Source organism: Canis lupus, chromosome 5 (genome assembly GCF_048164855.1).
Source record: "Canis lupus baileyi chromosome 5, mCanLup2.hap1, whole genome shotgun sequence".
Lineage (NCBI taxonomy): Eukaryota > Metazoa > Chordata > Mammalia > Carnivora > Canidae > Canis > Canis lupus.
In genome coordinates, this window is record NC_132842.1 from 61,268,089 (window position 1) to 61,287,934 (window position 19,846).

The following is a 19,846-nucleotide window of genomic DNA, read 5'->3' on the forward strand; positions in this document are numbered from 1 at the left end:
TGTGAGCTTAGGGAGGAGGCAGGATAGACCAGTGGTTGGGCATGTGGGCCACATGCCCCTTCATCCTGTTGCACCCCGAACCAGCTGGTTACCAGCTGTTGGTTACCTGCTCTTTGTCTCAGTTTCCTTATTTGTTTAAGGGCACCTCTGAAGTCTTAATACTCATAAAGTGCATAGAACAAAGCCTAGCATCAGCCAAGAGTTAATAAATCCTACTGTTCATTTGCCCGACAAATATTTGCTCAGTGCCCCCGGTGTACCAGGCTTTGTCTTAAGCACTGAGCATCTAGCAGGGGGCCAAAACAAAATCCCTGCCCTCATGGGGCTTCTAGTCACATAGGGAGGCAGGTAATAAATACATAAGTAATTCTGTTAGCTTTTCTTAGTAATCATCATTTTATAGATTGTGACATTTTTCATTCGATTTTATTGGCAGAGAATATGAACACTTACTGGATCATTGATTTTAAATTTCTACATGACTTGGTTTCTAAAGATCCCAATTTTATTGTCCATGTCTCGTCCCCAGTCACTCACTGGAAAGCAAATGCCCAGGAGACCACAGTTCTACTATAGCAGGGAACTAAAACCAGTTTGGTGTTCAGACACTAAATGGTAGAAACTCAGGCAGGGTTTGCTTAAATTAGGGCTTGCAAACTCAAATGTTTGCTGAGGTCGAGTAAGTCACATAAAAAAAAAAAAGGCAGCTGGCTGAAACTGAGACTGGGAGGTCCCCATCACATGGGGAAGTGGACCCAGTGCAACCAGAATTTTCTGGAACAATCCAGTAGTTTTGTATAAAATTTCCTGATTTTTGTTTAGAGGCCACAAATTCACCTTTAAGATGAAACTGTGGAACTGGACCCAGTGTGGATGGAACGAAACTCTTCTGCAGGCCAAGTTCAGCCTGAGAACCACCAATCTGCAAAGATCCTTGGTTCATATCACTGTGCGTAACTTTCAGCTTTGCCCGAAACTGCCCTCCCTTTGGAAGACACTGCAGTTGTCTTCCTATTGTCTGTCTCTCTTCCTGGCATCATCATCTGTGACAGCGTCCTTGGAAGAGGATCTGGTGTGACGGGAGAGCCTGCGCCGACTCCGCTCCAGCGCTCCAAGCAAGCCTGCTTTACAGCGGGCCTTGGAGTCCATCTGAGTGTGGGGGGAGTAACCAGTCCCTGCTCTTCCAACTTGAGTAATCACTGACTCTCTGTACTTTCCATCTTTCTGGGGATGTTTGCTTTCCTTGCATATTAATGTGTCCCTCAGCAGAACGCTTGAGTCCAAAAAGGGAGCAAGTGTGGGGAGTAGCAGGAACATACAGACGCATTCATAGTCCGTCTGGCATAACACAGATGAAACCGGAACCCCTCTGGTCTCCTCCGCTTACCCCAGACATCCCGGAGACTTTGGCTCTTTGTTTCCCGAAGACTACAGGATTAGAGGAACTGGTCGCCCTGGCCCAGGATACAATCAGCCGTGCGGCTGAGTGGGGCTCAATCCTGCACCACTGATGAGTGACTGGCAGAGAATTCGCGACCAGCCCTACATGTGAGTGTGAGTGCGTCTTTATTCCTGTGTTCTCAGAGCCAACTAAGGCAGCTTTGAATCGTAACAAGCTTTTCAGGGCTTTGGGCTCTGGCCTTCACCAAATGGAATTCAGAGGGGATGAGTTTACATTTTCAGTTGCCTGGATTTCAAAGAAGCCCTTCAAGTAAACACACACATCTCCACCGCCTTCTAAGGTAGAGATTCTGAATGTTGACAGTGCTTCAGGAGCACCTGGACGGCCTGAGGACACAGGTTTCTGGCTCCCCTGCCCCCTTGAGATTTGGGATCAGAAGTCTAGGAGAGGGCCCAAGAAACACATTTCTGGCAAGTTCTGGAGGTGATGCCAATGCTGCTGGTCTGGGGACCACAACTTCAAGAACCACTGTTGTAAGGAATTAGCAAACAGATTTCTAAAGAGTCAAGAATGCATGCTCTCTCTCTCTTTTTTTTTTTTAAAGATTTTATTTAATCTTTAAATAAAGAGAGAGCCAGAGACACAGGCAAAGGAGAAGCAGGCTCCATGCAGGGAGCCCAACGTGGGACTTGATCCCAGGTCTCCAGGATCAGGCCCTGGGCCAAAGGCGGCGCTAAACTGCCGAGCCACCCGGGCTGCCCTCTTTTTTTTTTTTTTTTTAAGATTTTATTTATTTATTTGAGAGAGCACACAGGTAGGCAGAGCAGAGCAGCAGCAGGCAGAAGGAAGAGAAGCAGGCTCCCCACTGTGCGGAGCCCCCCCCCCCCCCAGATGCAGGGCTGGATCCCAAGACCCTGGGATCATGATCTGAGCTGAAGGCAGACATTTAACCCACTGAACCACCCAGGCTCCCCAGGAATGCATGCTCTTAAAATACGGGTTGCTTTGAATGATATTGAGAAGCTTCCAGTCTGGTGGACATGGAATCAGGACATCTGGTTTCCAACCCTGACCTTGCGTTACCAGATCTGTGACCTTGGGCAAAACACTTGCCTTCTCCGAATCTCAGGCTCCCTCCTGCCCACCCTCCATTCCCATGGGGAGCTGAGAATAATTCCAGCCCTCCTTCTCGAACAAGGGTGTGGGGAGATGCCAGTGACATCAGGCATGCATGGGCTCAAGACCCTTCATGCAGGCATGAGGGAATCCTATTGAGATTGTAAATCCTGGGTGGGGGAGGGCTTGTTTTCCAGGCTGTTCATGTCTTTCTGATGTGTGGGTCCTCTGCCCGAAGTCTTTTAAGGTGAAAGACCCTCAGAATTTGAGATCGAAAGGTTCATTTTCATGACAAATGAAACTTTGTGGAGAAAAAAAATCACTGTGACTTTCTCAGTCTCCAAGAACCCGTCCCAGCCTGAGAAATGGGCTCACTGACAGAAGTAGGCAAAGCTCTCAAAATAATGGCAACTCATAGATGTTCTTAACAGACTGCATTCCTGCTCATGTGGCAGGGGGTTTGTTTTAAACATTATGTTCAAGAAAAGATCGTTGAGTCGAAAAATAATTCAGCATCAAGGAAGAGCTTAATTAAGCCAAGACAATAAGCAGATGTTAAAATCATGGAGCACACTATGGGGTCTCTTCAAAATGGCTGGGATTTGACTCACCAAGCACGTCTCGGAGCTTCTTCTCCAGCACAATGGACAGAAGCTCTCCCATAATCAGCTCTTGATTTCTTTCTTGATTATAAACAGACATTTCTTTTCCCTGTTGGCTCAGCCCACATCCGTGCTGGGCAACACTAGAATATTTTCTCTTACATCTCCAGGCTCTTTTGCAACATCAGACCCGAAGGCTGTGCTGAGTTGGCAGTTGGGTGTCTGGCAGTCTGACCAGGGGCTGCAAAGGGTAACAGTAGATGTGAAGGTGCAACCTAGAGCCATGAGATAAGTTGAACGTCCCACTTCCTGCTCCTAAGTCCCAGGATCTTTCAAACCAGTTTGTGGCTTCACTGGCCCATTGATTTCAAGTGTTCTGTGTGACTAATATGGGCCATGTAGGAAAAAAATCTATAGCCAGACTGATTACAAGTTTCCTACTATCCTTCAATTCTCAGCTGTGGAGTGGGTAATTTAATTACAGCAAAGAGGAAAAGAATGTGAAATGATCCCTGCTTTGTGTTCTCCTGCCACCAATAGCTCCACACTGACAGTGTCAGCTGTTCCTTTAATCAAAGGTTAGTGGTGTGACATTGCATGTTAGGAGTGAGCCCAAAGACTTCCCCAGGGACTGGATGGAAGTTGAGGTGGAAAGAACTGACTTGGAATCCTGATATCATGGCATGCTCCAGTCAGGAGGATGTTTGCAGACCACTGGGTCCAACTTCCTTATTTTATAGATAGGGAAACGGAGATCCCAAAATGGGGAAGGACATGTCCAAGTTCACTTGGGTTTTAGTGGTAGGATCATAGAACTAAAAATCAGAGCTGGAAGGGCTTCAAGGTCATCCAGCCAATCTTCCCATTCAATAGGTACCCGCAGGGGCTGGAATTCCCCTCTGTTGCTGGAATGTTTCCTGTGATAGGGCACTCACTGCTTTCAGGGGCATCTCATTTCCTTTTCCGATAGCTGGAAGCATTGGAAAAATCACTATTTTATTTGTCTTCCGGTGGTTTCCTAGTTCTATCCTAGGGGACACATGAATAAATCTCAATCTTTCCTTTAATTGCCAGGCCTGTGGATATTCGAGGCCATCTATCATGTTTTCTATAAATCTCTTTTCTTGTCTAGGACAAGCATCCCTTATGCCTCCTGAGATTCACTGTCCATTTCTCTCACCACTCAATCGCTCTGCTCACATTTATCCACGTCCCTCTTAAAAGTACGATGCCTCAAACTGAATACAACCTTCCTGTGGTCTAATTAACATGATTATGTCCTTTGTTCTAAAGACTTCACACCTATTAATTCATCCTAAGATCACAGTGACTGCTTTCAAGAATAAATCATTTAGGGCTCTTTGGTTGTAAGTGATGAAAATGCAATTCTAAGCAGCTTAAATAAAAGTGGGAATTTAATGGTTCACATAACCACAGAATCAGGAGTTGAACTTCAGGTATGGATGGATCCAGGGGCTCAGGCAACATTCACCTGAGGTACGTATCTCTGTAAGTCTGGCTCGGCTTTTCCAATTATTGGCTCCATTTCCAGGCAAGATAAATGCCAGTCACACTGTCCTAGTCCCTTGGACCTGCTGTAACAATATGCCACAGACCAAGTAGTTTTATAAACAACAGAAATTCATTTTTTCACAATTCTGGAGGTGGGAAGTCTGACATCAGAGTGCCAGCATGGTAGGGCGATCACTGTTTTCCAGGTTGTAGACTTCTCATTGTGTCTTCACATGGTTGAAGGGGCTGGGGAACTCTCAGGACTGCCTTTTATGCGAAACTAACCGTGTTCACGAGGCCTCCACCCACATGGCTTAAGTCCCTCCTGAAGGCCCCACCTCCTAATAGCACCATCTGTGAGCGTTAGGATTCTAATGTATGAATTTTAGGAGATCACTTTCAGCACAGGACATACCAAACCTAAATTTTCAAAGTTCCCAATACATGGGAATAAAAGAGAACAGGCCTCCGGATGAGTTTGTTAGGGCTGCCATACAAGGTACCATACTCTGAGTGGCTAAAACAACAGAAATTGATGGCCTTATGGTTCTGGAATCCAGAAGTCTGAGATCAAAATGTTGCCTGGATTGGTTCTGTAGAAAAATTTTTCCCCAGCCCTTCTAGGTTCTTTTGGCTGGTCTATTAATTAAATTGACATAAGACAGATTAACAGGGAAAAAACTAATTTAATTACCTATTTATGGGAGCCCCAGAAGAATATGAGAGCCTCAGGCCTAATTGAGGCTAAGATTGCCATTCTGGGCTAAGGAGAAGGGGACTGGGGTCTGGGACTTCAAAGAGGAGGGAGACAATTCACAGGAAGATGGAAAGAGTAAATGTTTGGTAAGCAAATGTCTGCCATGCCACGTAGAGACCACGGGACCCAGGCTTTGCCAGGCTTCCCCACAGCTTCCCATACTTAGACTGTATTTTTGGTAGTTATCTGTGGTGATAGTCTCCTTCTGGAACAGGTCCCTTAGTAAAATCTTTTAGGCAGTTAAGGGGGCGGGGTAAAAGCTCTCACTTAGTCTCTTGGGCCTTGATTGACTTCAGCTCTCAGTAATCCCCATGCCAAAGTGGCACATCTTGGAGATGCTCTTTCTGAACCCCTTCAGTTCCTCCTGAGGGCCATGAGGAAGAATTGGTTCCAGGTTCTCACTGAGGTTCTGATGATTTGCTGGCAATCTCTGGTGTTTGTTGACTCACAGAACCATCATTCTAATGTCTTCATTTAGGGTTCTCTCTATCCATATCTGTTTGTGTCCAAATTTCCTCTTTGTATGAGGATGCCAGCCATATTGGATTAGGGGTCCACCATAATGGATTAGAGTCCACCTTACTCCAATATGACCTCATCTTAACTAATCCCATCTGCAGCAACCCTAGGCCCAAATAAGGGCACATTCTGAGGAGTACTGGCAGTTAGGACTTCAAAATATGAATTTGGGGGCTGGGGGGCACACAGTTCTATCCTTAGCAAACTTTTTTCATGACAGTATGACCAAGGACTCTCAAGGTTGCAATTCATGGATTTCTAATGAATCACACACCCATGCCTGAACTAATTCATCTCTGTGATGCCAGGATGGAGACATGCCCTTCCCCAGAGCCAGAGGTGAAGCCAACAGAACCCAAACCACAGGGGCTGAAAGCCAGGGAGGGGAGGTGCTCAAGGATAATGGAGATGCCCTCAGAAGAAGTACGAATGGACGCCAGACACACGAAACCGGTGGACATAGAGTGCATGAGAAAAACCGAGCAAGCCTAGAAGCCAGGGCCTGGGCAGCAGCTGAGGCTCCAGAAATAGGCAACTTAAAGGATGGGCTTGACTTTATCCCATTAGAAAGAAATTGTGTGTGTCATGAGTCAAAATGGGAAGCTGAGCCGCCAGACTGGTTTTGGTTCTTACATGGCATCATGGAAGTGGGGCTGGTTCTTGGTAGCTTTGTGTTTTGCATTCGTTTCTTTTCATATTGGAAGATTAAAACAATAGCTTCTGGTGATCATCGCACATATTATTGATTAAAATCCTTGCCCGAAGACCTTCCATCTCACTTTTCAGCCTGGTGTGATTTACTTTTCTTTTTACTCCCTGTAACATATGATTAACGCTGATCTCCTGAGTCCCGGTGAGATGAAGCTGGGTGTCAGGTACGATTTGTCAGCTTGGAAGTATAGATTATTTTATGTTTCTCGAACTTTGTGGCCAAGGGAACACAGCTCTTGATTGTTAAATCCATCCACACTTTCCCCTGGGCTATGAAATGCCAGAAACATTAAATAGCCCACTTAATGCATAACCTCATTCTGTATGCTTGACTATTTTGTTTTTAATTTTTCTTCCCTTTCCCGGCTGCTCACATGAAATGGGATCAAAGAAAAAAATTATCCTCACTGGATTTTGTTAAAATATTAATAGGTTAGGGTTGACTGGCTAAATTGAATATCTTTGCTGATCTCACTTGCATGTTTAACTTGTGCTTAGGAAAATATGTTTCCTAGGTGATAACCTTTTATGTACCAGCCTGACTTCATTGAAATGCATAGAGATAAAAATATGTCACGCTCAGCGGCTATGCTATTCTTGTGTGGCACTGTGATTATTCAGATGGTAATTGACCCCCACCTGTAGACAGCTCCTATTCTGTAGTCAATCATTTCATTTGATGTTAAAATATGTGAAAGTACAATTATATAATTTACATTACAAATCATGCTGAATGCCAGGGGTCTCTGAACCGCTGACAAATGCAAAGGAACCGGGGATTGGGGGAGAGAACCCTGGTCAATAAATGAAGTGAATTACACCGGGCAAAGGGTTCAACTTTTCTTATTTGTGTCCACAACAAGAGCTTTTGTCCATGTGTCATTGAAAGAGTAGCTATGGTCTTCTCTCTGCACCATAAATGGCAGCCTTTTAGAGGCCTTTCTAAGGATGTCTCCCCCTTTTCTGGCAAAGAATCGCTTCTCCCATTAGGTAGAGAAATGAGGGCTTGCCCAGGCCGGGGGGGGGAAAGCAGATCTATTAAAAGGAAGAAGGCGTCAGGTCTGGGAGGTTAAGGTGGATCCTTGGTGGAGAACCCAGCATAGGCATTTACACAAAGCTTGTAAATGAGCCTTGCATGTTTCCAAACCCCAGATCTTGGCCATCAAACTTGACACTTGCATTACTATTATTGGGAGTCATGGCCATTATTTATCTAGCATTTAATATGTGCCCAGCACCGCGTTAAACATTTCAGATACATTATCTAGGCAACCCTCACAACACAGCCACATGAAGTAGTAGATCTGCCATCAGTACCCTTTTCCAATGAAGAGAATGGGCACTGTGGTTACAGGGCTTGCCCAGGGTTAGATGAGGAAGATGGAGTTAGATGGAGGAAGAGCAGGTGGTGGCAGAGCCAGGCTGGGTGACTACCCTGCTCTTCTGGATCAGGCATCTGATGCCTAAGTGACCACGCAGGACTGAGAAGGTGCACAGGACACGGTCTCTAACTCGTCCGGGCTTAGAGGAGGGCAGGCAGGTCCAGGTGGTAATGGGGATCCTTGGTGGGGGGTGATCCAAGTAGGGAACTCACCAACCATAGAGTTTCCATGTCCACCTTGTCCACCGATGGGAAGCAGAAAGCCAACATGAGTCCTGCTCAAGACTTCCTAAGGAACTAGCCTTTGAGAACTCCTGTAGGCCAGGAGAGAATGCATGGCTATTTCTCTTGTGGGTACATAATACTTCCTGCATTGGAGTCACCCAAAGCCAGATTCTTGCTCTTTCTTCTGTTGCATTCCAAAGCAGCTGGGCTCTGTAGTCCCTGAGGCCTCTGGCTTCCAGAGCAGGTGCTGTCCTGATCCAGGCACGTGAAAGAAAAAGCTCCATTTCCCCCCACAAAGTGATTTTGGGCTCCTAGAGCTGGGTTGGTTTCTGATGTGGACACCTGATCCTTGAAATGTGCCGGGAATACTGCCCTGTTGGCTAAGAACCACAGGTTTGCTTCCAGTGCCTCTCCCGTAGGCGTGAGCCAGCTTCTGAGCAACCTCTCCTGGCAGTCCTCAGGAAGAGTACATTTCCGAGTACATCACCTGGAGCAGATGCTCAACATCAGATAGTTGCCTTCATGATTTTTACACCCTATCCTCCTATACTCTTAATCACCAAGAATAATTGCAAAAAGCACAGAGTCTGCAGACAAACACCTGGGTTCAAATCCCTGCTCTGCCATCTGCTGGCTATGAGATCTAGGATAAACAACCTTCTGTTTGCCTCGGTTTCCTCATTTGTAGTGAAATGAACAATAATGCCTGCCATATACATCACAAAAATTAAGAGTTAAAACGTAAAGCACTTGGAAATGAAAAGCCTGATTGATACATAGGAAGAGTACATGTGAAGTGTTAAATAAATTTGCGTTTTTTTTTTTTTTTCTTAAATCAGGCTGGTCTTTTTCACCCAATTTTATAGGCAACCTAAATTTATTTCCTTTTTTTTTTTTTTTCAGTAGGCTCCATGCCCAGTGCCAGGCCCAACTCACAACTGTGAGATCAAGACCGGAGCTGAGATCAAGAGCTGGGTACTCAACAGAATGAGACCCCCAGGAGTCCCTTATTTCTTATCATCTTAAAAAAAAAATGTAGGGCAGCCCGGGTGGCCCAGCGGTTTAGCGCCGCCTTCAGCCCAGGGCCTGATCCTGGAGACCAGGGATAGACTCCCATGTCGGACTCCCTGCTTCTCCCTCTGCCTGTGTCTCTGCCTCTCTCTCTCTCTCTTTGTCTCTCATGAATAAATACATAAAATCTTAAAAAAAATGTAATTGCTAAATATTGTTTTAAACTCTGTTCTCGGACCCCCAGTGGACTGGCCACTGCATTCTGGGGAGCACCCCCCGCAAAGAGTCAAGTTCAAACCCCTTGGCCTGGCAATCAAAATCCCCCACAGCTCGTCCTCCACTCACCTTTGCCCATTGGCTCCCACTGACGACTCACCACGTACCTTGTGGCCTGTTGATGGATATACTTAAAAGACACAGAGTTGTTTCATTATTTTGTCCAGAGGCAGCGCAGCGTAGCGGTGAAGGACGCAGGTCTAGGGGCGAATGGCCCAGGTTTGAACTCCAGCCTCTGTGCCATCTTGGCTGAGCAATAGCATTACTCACCCCCCGGGTCTCAGCCGTTCCCATTTGCAAAATGGGGACAAGTGTTAGAATCTACCCCAGTAGAGAGGTTAAAAGCATTAAATAAGCTACTTCGTGAAAGTACCTAGTTCAGGGCTCTGCCAAAGCGAGTGCACCCGAAGTGCGAGCTAAGCCAGTCTTTGGTAGTTTGGTCACATTTCTATGTTTAATAAAAGCCCTTAAGCCTGCGTAATGGCCCAAAGAATGCAGCCTGGACCCCCCTGCCTGGGCTCTAGCAGAGCTATTTGAGGAGCTCGCCCCAAAGCCCTTTCTCCCCGCCGGGACTGCTCAGCAGACGGCCAGGACGGCGAGCTGGCTGCGCTGGGAACCGGCCGTTCCTCCTTTCAATCAGACATCCCGGCAACAGAAATCGCCCCTCCGTGAATGAGCCAGACGCTCTGGCCAGGGAAAATTTCCCAGGCACTTTCCGGAGACTCATTTTGAAAGTGAATTGAGACATTATCTTTAATTAAAGTGGCAATCTGCCCCCCATGACTTTCCCATCCCTAGATGCTCAGATGACGGCTTCGTGTTTTGTCCCTTCCCTGCCTTCTCTCTCTCCTTTTAATTTCAAACCCATCAGCAGGCCAGTTTACTAAATTGGTTTTAATGGAAATTTAGCCAGCATGAATAATAATGAAATGTAAAATTATTCCTTAGCTAATGAACAGCCAGCGGCTTTGGGGTTAATCGTTTGCTTCTGGTGTCAGCTTATTTATATTGAAATAGAATTGTAATAGGATTCCAAACTAAAACTGTTTCATCTTCTTGATCATCGCTTACCTTAGGGTTTATTCTTTATCATTAACCATTGTTCAGTAATCGCTCCCACTCTGGATCTACTTGTGAATTAATTAATTACCTACCTAAACTTGAGTGGTATTTTCTTTGATAGAAAACTTATCTCATTTTACCTTAGCATTGTGCTTTTATTCCAAAGCTCTCCATAGGCACAGAATTATCTTCTTCACTGATCTTGACACCAACTGGTCGTCTTGATCAGTGGGGAATCAAGGGGTTCTCATGGCTTCTGGCTGTCCCCACAGATGCTCTCAGCTGCCTCCCAACAGAGGGCTAAGACTATTTCTAGAAACCCATTTTCCTTTTTTAAGACTCAGGTCCCCTTTTAAAGAGGTGTGGGGATAGATCACTAGAGCAATGTTTGTTAAGCCTGTGGAGGTTGTTCAGGAGTTATCGCCGAGGGACATTGGTGGGCCAGGGGTCAGTCACTCATTTGGGGGAGAACTAGCCATCCAAGAAGTTTTTTCTTTTACAGATAGGTTTTCTGACTTGAGTTTTTATCTGGAAAAACAAAAAGAGCAAAAGGTGAAAGGGTTAGTTGCACTATTTAAAAAAAAAAAAAAAGTTTAGCCTATGGGCCAGATTGATAGTTCCCAAATTTGGCTACATCGAAATCACAGGTGCAAAAATTTCTTGGATATTACACCAAAAGCACAGGCAGCAAAAGGAAAAAAATAAATTGGACCATCAAACTTAAAAGCTTCTTTGCATCAAAAGACACAATCACCAGAGTGAACAGGCACCCCTCAGAATGCGACTGCAATCGTATGTCTAATAAGGGATTAATATCCAGAAAGTATAAAGAACTCCCACAACTCAACAACAGAAACCCAAACAACCAATTAAAAAATGCACAAAGGACTTGAAGAGATATTTCTCTGAAGAAGATATAGAGAGGCCCAAACAAGCACATGGAAAGATGCTCCACACCTCTTTGTCGTGCGGGGAAATGCAAATTAAAACCACAGTGAGATACCACTTCACACCTACCCACCTACCTCAAAGAACAATGATAAAGACTGGAGGACAAAATACATGGGAAATAGCACAATGAAACATTAAATAAATTATGAAGACGTCAGTTAGTTCACCGGACACAAATTGAGCACCTGCTGTATGCCAATAAGGTGCTCCGTGCTGGTGCTCATGGTTATAGGGACCACGTCCTACCAGTGAGCTTGCAGGAGGGCTTGGGAGGGAAGGTGAAATGGTAATAAAAGATGAAAATGTTTAAGAGCAGATTGCTATCTGTCTGATGACAGGTATTTATTTTGGGTTGTTCTTAATTTTTCTTCATTTAAGAAAGACCAGGAGGGGCGCCTGGGTGGCTCACTCGGTTAAGTATCTGCCCTCTGCCTTCCGCTTGGATCCTGTTCCCGGGGTCCTGGGATTGAGCCCGCATCTGGGCTCTCTGCTCAGCAGGGAGCTTGCTTCTCCCTATCTCTCTGCTTCTCCCTTTGCTTGTGCTCTCACTCTCTGTCAAATAAATAAAAATCTTAAAAAAAAAAAAGAAAAAGAAAGACTAGGATATTAAAGAAAAAAAAAACACCCCAAACTACCCTATTTAAGACTGTGTCTAATTCTTAAAACACCTGGAAGTGGATTGAGCACTGGCCACCTAGATTTGGCTTGTTTCTGTTACACTCATCTGGAATTCACTAGAAGACCAAACCAAAGCACTTTACCCAGAGGCCCTCAGCGCAAGGCAAAATGAGGCTGGACTATCCAAGCAGAGGTCAGGACCAGCCCTCAGCCAAGCTGCCAAGCATTATGAGATGTAGTGTCAGGATCTGAAGGGGTCCTTGGTGTCTGGTTCACCCATTTCATTCTGTAGCCAGGGAATCTGTGGCCCTGAGAGGGGAAGCCCCCCAAGCATGTTGCCACACAAGGGAGTGCGATCACCATAGTCTAATTGTCTGCTCATCTGTCTTCACACCATCGCCTACCACACCCTACGGAGCATCTCTCCCCTCATGGGGGCTCCTGCCTCCCCGTTCTCAGCTGACCTCCCATCCAGTCCTTGTTAGAACTTCCTTCCCCTTAATCCTGCTCCTTACAACTGTTAGAGATGATTAAAGAACACAATTTGGGTGATACAAACAGACTTTATTTAACATGAACTGGGCAGTCTCGGCTCCCGAGGGTTTGGGTGAACTGCCAAGCAGAGCGGAAAGCAGGAAGCTCGGGTAGGATCAAGAGTAAAGAACGAAGAGAAGGACAGAAAATGAACGAGGGACAAACAAAGTTAAGCACAGAGCGCAGAGCTGGTTTGGCGTCTGGGGGCTGGCTGACTGGATCTGCCGTGTTTCCGGTCAAGTGGAACACTCACGGGGACGTGCAGGCTGTGTAAGCCTCGGGTCGCTGCTGCGGCCCCTGGGCAGAAGCGACTCCATCTTGGGCCTGGAGATTTCTTTCCACACAACCGCTTGCTCATTCTGAGGTCACACTGAAGGGTAAGCCGTGCCCTGGGGTGAGGTGGGGGGGACATTGTAGACTGGCTGGAAGGGCTTTGCCGGCTGGGACCCGTGATTTCCTCCAGCGTCCCAGCAAGGCAGCCCCTGCCCTCCCCCACGACGCACTGGGCCATGGCCAACCCTCAGCCTGAGGCCTGAGCACCTGCTGACCAAACTTACCAGGTACTCAGGGTCGTCCACCACACTTCCCCAAGGGGTGTCCTTGGAAACTCCGATTCAGCAGATGCCATGTGGAAGCCGGACTGTCTGCTTGCCCCAGCGCCCGGGTGATCTTAGACGTTGTCTAGCTGAATCAATTTATCTTGCCCTTCCTTTCCTCTGCGTAACTTGCAGCCAAGAAAATTGAGCCCCAAAGGTAAGGAAGAAGTAATATTTTCAAGTGTGTAAAACTTGTTCTAGGACCCACCTACCTTTTAAGAACTAATTTATTCTTCTGTTCCAAAGCTTTGAGGAAGACCATAGGAGGATAATCATCTCTCTGTCGCTCACAACCTTGACAGTTGGATGGCTCTTTCTCGTGTCTCTCCTCCGGGACAAGCGTTATCATTTTCCTTTGGCAACAACTCCCTAGTCGCCCCACCCACAAGTCCTCTTCTAAAAACACCCCCCAGTGTCAGTTCGCAGGGAGGAGTAACAGGGCCTGGGAACAGATCACTCCTAAAATTATAAACGAAAAACATCAGCTCTAAATATATCATCCATGATGAGCCTTCTATTTTTAGTCCATTGTTGTATGGCTTGATATCCAGGAGCTATTGGTGTGCTAAGCTTTGCTGAAATTAGACTGCAGATATTAAAAGCAATTAATGTTCCTCTCTGTAGTTTTATTTATTTATTTCCAGGTTTCACAAAGCAATTACTTAAGAGGCCTTCAGAAGAAATCCCGGGAATCATTTTCAATCAGCAGAATGAAAATGTTGCCTTTTGTGATTTGGCAAATAAACGACGTGTAGAAATAACTCCCTTCTATGCCGCTGTGTACTATTCATTAAGGGCTAATTGCTGTGGTCTCTAAATGAAATATGGCAAACTGTGCCACTTCTGTGCCAGTTTGTTTAAAATCTGCAAAGCTTTATTATTAATACTATTTAATTATGAGAATGTCAGCCACGCGGAATTCCAAACCCATACTTTCCCTTCATCATTAGCAACAGGGCAAAAATGAAACACTTTCAACAATGAAGGGTTCATATTTCAAGCTTATACAGTAGCTGCTAAAAGGCTATACTCAGAAAATCAATTTTATTAAAGTCCTCCGAGCACTAAAGGGACTTGCATGCAACTAAGCAATTTTAAAAACATGTCCAGGAGCCGCGACTTTTTGATTCATGTTTTTAGCGGGATTATTTTGAACTATTTTCAATATTGTCTCCTTACACTGGGGTCAGGAGTGATCTGGGGAAGGGGCAAGCGGGGCAAAAGGGACGTGTCCTCACAATTTCTCCCTGCCTCAATTTCCATCAGACACGGGGATCTATGGAACAGGGTATCTAGAAGAGAGAGACTAGGGGAAGAAGGACAGGGAGGGAAGGGCGACAACATCTTTCATTTTATTTATTTAATTTTTTCATTTTAAACTCAAGAAAACAGTATCTAACTATGGATCTCAGCCACAGCTTTACCAGCTTGGGCATGGAAGCCTGCTCAAGACCTTCCCAGCTAGGCAAGTTCTGCTAACCATTCCAAAAAGGTTGTGTTTTGTTCAAATTCCTCCACTGGCAATTCATTTACGGCCTTCCCACAATCATCAACGCTACTTACTTTTATCTCTGAACTCTTCTCTTGGTGATTTGTGTGTCTTGTCTACTCAAAAAGGTTGTGAGCGTTTTGAGGGCAGAGACCACGGATCCATCGTCTTAGAACCAGGAAGCCAACCAACTCTTTCCCTAAGCAAGCACTTTCATCTTTAATTACTATTTGTCTAGTTGCCTGTGTCTCTTCTCCCCAACCTTTTTTGCAAACCCTTTAGTAAGATGCAGCTTACGTCACCAGAGTGTTCAGAATAGTGCTTGGCACATGGCAGGTGCTCAACATATGTTGGCTGAATCCACTGGTGTATTAATAAGCAATGGCTCCATCTCTGTGGCTCTCATGTAGTGTGGCCTGGGGCTTTTGTTTTAGTAGGTACACAATGATTTCTTTCTGTATTATTATTTTAGTGTTTTAATATCATGTAGCATTTTAGTATTATTGTTTTCAGACTCATTGGCAGGGCAACACGGGAACTCCAATCAGACAGCTTGGGTCTGAATCCAGGGGATGCCTATTTGCAGCCATGTTATCTCCCTGAGGTGGATTATTGATGTCTCTAAGGCAAGAACTGGGCCTTCCCAGTTTCTCTTCTGGTTTAGAAGAGTGGTAAAGAACTAGGGTCTTGCCATCATATAGGCCTTCATTTGAAGAAGGATTTCATTCTGTATGCCTTGTGTGACCTTGGGCTACTCCCCTCATCCTTCTAGGCTTTTATTGCTTTCTGTGTAAAATGTGCATAATAATGACTATTCCATAGTGCTGTTCTAAAGATTAGATGGGATGATACACATGCGGTATTAGTGTTGGGTTGGGTACATAACAGGCTCTATAATGGAGGCTTTTGATGACATCAACAAGGACACCATGGCTATTGTTTGGTTAGGGGGAGGGAGCAGGGTGAAGTTTTCAGTGTGAAACTGTGGCAGAGAAGCCAGGGATGTTTGAGTCTCGTCCCAACTCCGGCTGTGAGCAAGGCCTTTCATATCTCACTTTTATCATCTTTGAAATGGGTACAATCCCATTCACCCTGTTTGCATCCCACTGTTGTGAGGCTAACATAAAGGATAGATCTAAAAGGAATGGCACTGTGCACGATTACTCAGCCTCTATCTAAAATACGAATTTGTTGAGCGTTCGAAGCCCTGAGTGGTGCCTACCACTGTGGGGACCTGTATCATCTAAGTCCTGTCCTCCAGTGTAAGGTAAGGCTAGCCCTGCCCTAACAATAAACTTAACATTTATTGAGCACTTGCGGTGAGTTGGTCCTATTCCTAGCGCATTGCTGGTTGATTCATTTAATCCTCATAACAAACCACTATGACAATATCATTTTCACTTCTCTTACAGATAAGGACATTGAAGCTCAGAGAGAGAAGGTGATTTTGCCCAGAATCACGCAGCTAGTAAGTGGTAGAGCCGAAATCCAAACCCAGGCAGTCTAGCTCTTTACTACCCTCAAGTTGTTTGTTCAGAGGTAAGCTGCTTCCCCTCTCTGGGTCTTTGGATTCCCTTTTTCAAGACGAGTGAATAGTTTTTCCCACATGCTCTTTGGATCCCGGAAGTCCTCAGGGACAGAGGAGAGGAGTGGAAAGGGACTTTAGCAGGAAGGGTGGGAGATGGCCAAAGGGACCAGGGCTCTATTTTAATAAAAACAGAAAAATATTTTAAGTTGTCAAACCATTAACATTTTTATACACAGTTCCCTTCCTTGTGTGGATATTTACAAAGATCCTCTGCAGCCCAAGGTCAGATAAAAATCTTATCATCTGGTCTATTTCTTGCTTTGTTTTAGTTTTACGTTTATGTCTTTAATTGGACTGGAATTTAGTTGAGCGCAGGAAGTGAGGTGAGGCTCTAACCTTGTATTTTCTAAATAGTTAATCAATTTCCTTGGCACAATTTCATTAAATCATTATTAATTTCCTAACTTCTTGGAAGTGCCTCCTCTATCAAACAAATGAATATGTAAATTTGAGTTTGTTTCTGAACTTTCTCTTAATCTGTGGATGTCTGTCTACTCGTGTTTCAATACCACAATGGCTGTTGCTCGTGGATCAAAACAAATCCAGATCCAATGTCTGCACATTAATAATATTCAAAACTGAGAACTTTGGATGTGAGGTCAAAGACTACATGGACCCATTACCATTAGGACTTTGCATACCTGGGCAGCCTTCCATCAGAATAGTGCAGTGGTCTATCAAGGCTCTGGAAACATTGTTTGCCAATTAGTCATTTGACTCATGGTCCAAATGGTTGGTGGGAAGTCTTGGCAACCATCATGAAACATTTGTAAAAGATAAGGGTCAGGTGGAGTGCTAAGAATGTGGTGCGTTCTCCTGATTTCTGAGAGCCTGCAGAGGCATTTCGAGATGGGTTTTCATGTTCCCCCAGTGTCATTCTCTGACACAGATTTGAGCTGAGGAAGCCACTTCACTATCATTGGAGATGGACTTCGGTGGAAAAACCCATTCAGTGCAGGGAAAAAGTCCAGTGAGAATTTCTCTAGCTGTCTGTCTCACACTCAGGGCTGTGTCCCCTCCATCCCATAGCAGGTATGCATTGGGAAGCTTTGGAAGACCCTTGGAGTTTGGAGCTAGAAGTCATGCTGCATGAAGGGTGACCATTTACTTTCTGAATAACCTTGGACAAATCTCTGATCTCTGTAACCCTCCATTTCTTGCTCTGTAACACGGAGTTAATTGTTCTTGCCATCGTATACAGCTGTGAAGGTCAAGTACAATGATACATGTGAAAACACATTATTTTGTAGCCTTTAAGCGATTAAACAGATGATGGTTATGAGCACTACACCTGGACCATGATTCTTTTTTTTTTTTTTTAAGATTTTTCATTTATTTATTTTTGAGAGAGAGAGAGGGAAGGAGGGAGGGAGAATGAGTTGGGGGAGGGGCAGAGAGAGAGGGAGAAGCAGATCCTGGACCCCGGGATTATGATCTGAGCTGAAGGCAGACACTTAACCGACTGAGCCACCAAGGTGTCCGTGGACCATGATTCTTTATGGAGATGAATTGTCAAAGACCAAGTATTTTTCTTTTGTTATTGATTTGGAAAAGAGTCGGATTGTTCAAAAGTCTCTAAAGCTTTAAACAGGAGTTACAGAATCCTCCAAACCCCAAGAAAGAGGAAAGAGCCTGGAAGAAGCCATTCACTGGACAGCTAGATGGCAAGTTTCATTTGCGTGATAGGATTTTTTTTTCTACTGAAAAGAGGGCAGTAGAGATGCTGTACCTTCCAGAAATGTCTTTCTATTTAAAAAAAAAAATGCAGTTGATAAAATCTCCAGTGTAGGTCCAAAGAAATGCAGTGCCTTGGGTCATGCACTTTCATGGAAATCTATGGTGGCATTGAGTGGCCTTTCTGCCACACCAAGATTTAGTATTATGGAGTTTCACACTGAACTCCTCAAAACAATCATCTCTTTTCATTATCTTCACTTGTACTTTTTCCATTTTTTTTTTTTTTTTTGAGCCCGGTCCAATCAGATTTGTCTCCACCGAGAAAGCTCCTTTCAAGGTCATATTAAAGGATAAAGCCCATGGCCAAGTCTCAGACCTCATCTTACTCGGCTCCTCTACAGAGTGTGCCATAGTTGATCATCCTCTACTTCAGGAAGCATTTTCTTGGCCTCTAGGATACCACACCTCCCTGGATCACGCTCTCCGTCAAAGGAAACTTTCTTAATTGGATCTTCCACTATCTCCCCACCCAACTGTTAAATGTTGTGGCACCTGTAAGCTCAGTTCTCAGATTCTTTCCCTCCTTCTCCCATCCCTGCTCTTTCCTCCTTTCCCTTTCCTGACTTTCCCCCTCTTTTCTTCTCTGTTCACACTCATGTCTTTGTTGGTTTTCTCCTCTGGCTACTTATCCAGCCTTATGGCTTTAAATCCCATATTAGAGCATACTTTTAGATGAGACCTCTCTCTTGAACTTCAGGTGCACATATCCACTTGGGTGTCTAAAAGACATCTCAAACTCAGCAGGTCCAAAACCAAATTCCTGAATCTACCACTCCTTGGTGGTCATCCTGTAATTGCCCCATCTCAGAAAATACCTCCATTTTCCCAATCATTTAAGCCAAATTCCTGTTGACTCTACAATATATATCAGGACTTCTCCTACTCACCCTCTCCATGCTACCAACCTGATCCAAGCCACCAGTATCTCTTGGGTGGATGACAGTAATGACCTTCTATCTGGTCTCCTTCCTTCCAATCTTGTCATGGTCTTTATAACACTGAGAGTCGGAATGATTCTGTTAAAATGTGAATTTGATACTGTCATTCCTCTGCTGGAAGCCCTTCAATGGCATCTCCTCTTACTTGGAGGAAAAGTCAAATTCTTACAACGGCATACGAAGCTGTACATGAGCTCCTTCTCTGTCTCTAATATAATCTCCCACTTACTGCCTCACGCATTCTGCTCCAGCCAACCTTGCCTTTTTGTTGTTCTTATCTCAAGACCTTTGCACTTGCTGTTCTCACTGCCCAAGCTGTTCTTCCATCAAGCAGCTGCATGACTTATAGCCTTATCTATCTCTGGTCTCTGTTCAAATGGCACCCAATCAATGAGGCGGCCAGCCCTGACCACCACTGATAAAAAAACAAATCCACCTCTTATCTTTGCTATCCTTTCTGCCTTGTTTTATTTTTCTTTCTTGACCTTATCACTACATGATATCTCTGTGTTTGTGTGGATACATAATAGGTGCTTATAAATACATTTTGAACGAATGTGTGAATGAATGAAGCAAGCCTGGCAACACAGATTCTTATGAAAGTACTATCTATCCAATGGGCTTCTTCTCTCTAGGGTGGAAGGCCATCTACCAGCTTCTAGGCACCCACCGGTGCCTCACACAGGATGGCTTTTCTGTGTCCCCCCTAGGTTCCTCCCAAGTGGTGTGAGGCAAATGCACAGCTGTCCCCAAGCCTCAGAGGTCCAGATCCTGGTGATGGGCCTGGCAGGATGGGAAGGATTCAGGGTGTTGTTGGCTTG

General features: G+C 44.9%; 1 long non-coding RNA gene across 1 annotated transcript; it reads right to left on the minus strand.

Moving 5' to 3' along the window:
- Positions 1–403: 403 nt before the first annotated feature.
- Positions 404–15,052, minus strand: LOC140633871 (uncharacterized). The gene is made up of 7 exons (XR_012031437.1): positions 14,837–15,052; positions 13,486–13,732; positions 13,235–13,401; positions 12,287–13,066; positions 9,582–11,102; positions 5,657–8,712; positions 404–3,361 (listed from the first exon to the last, which is right to left on the minus strand). It is a non-coding gene; the product is annotated as an uncharacterized lncRNA (long non-coding RNA).
- Between the last annotated feature and the right edge of the window lie 4,794 nt (positions 15,053–19,846).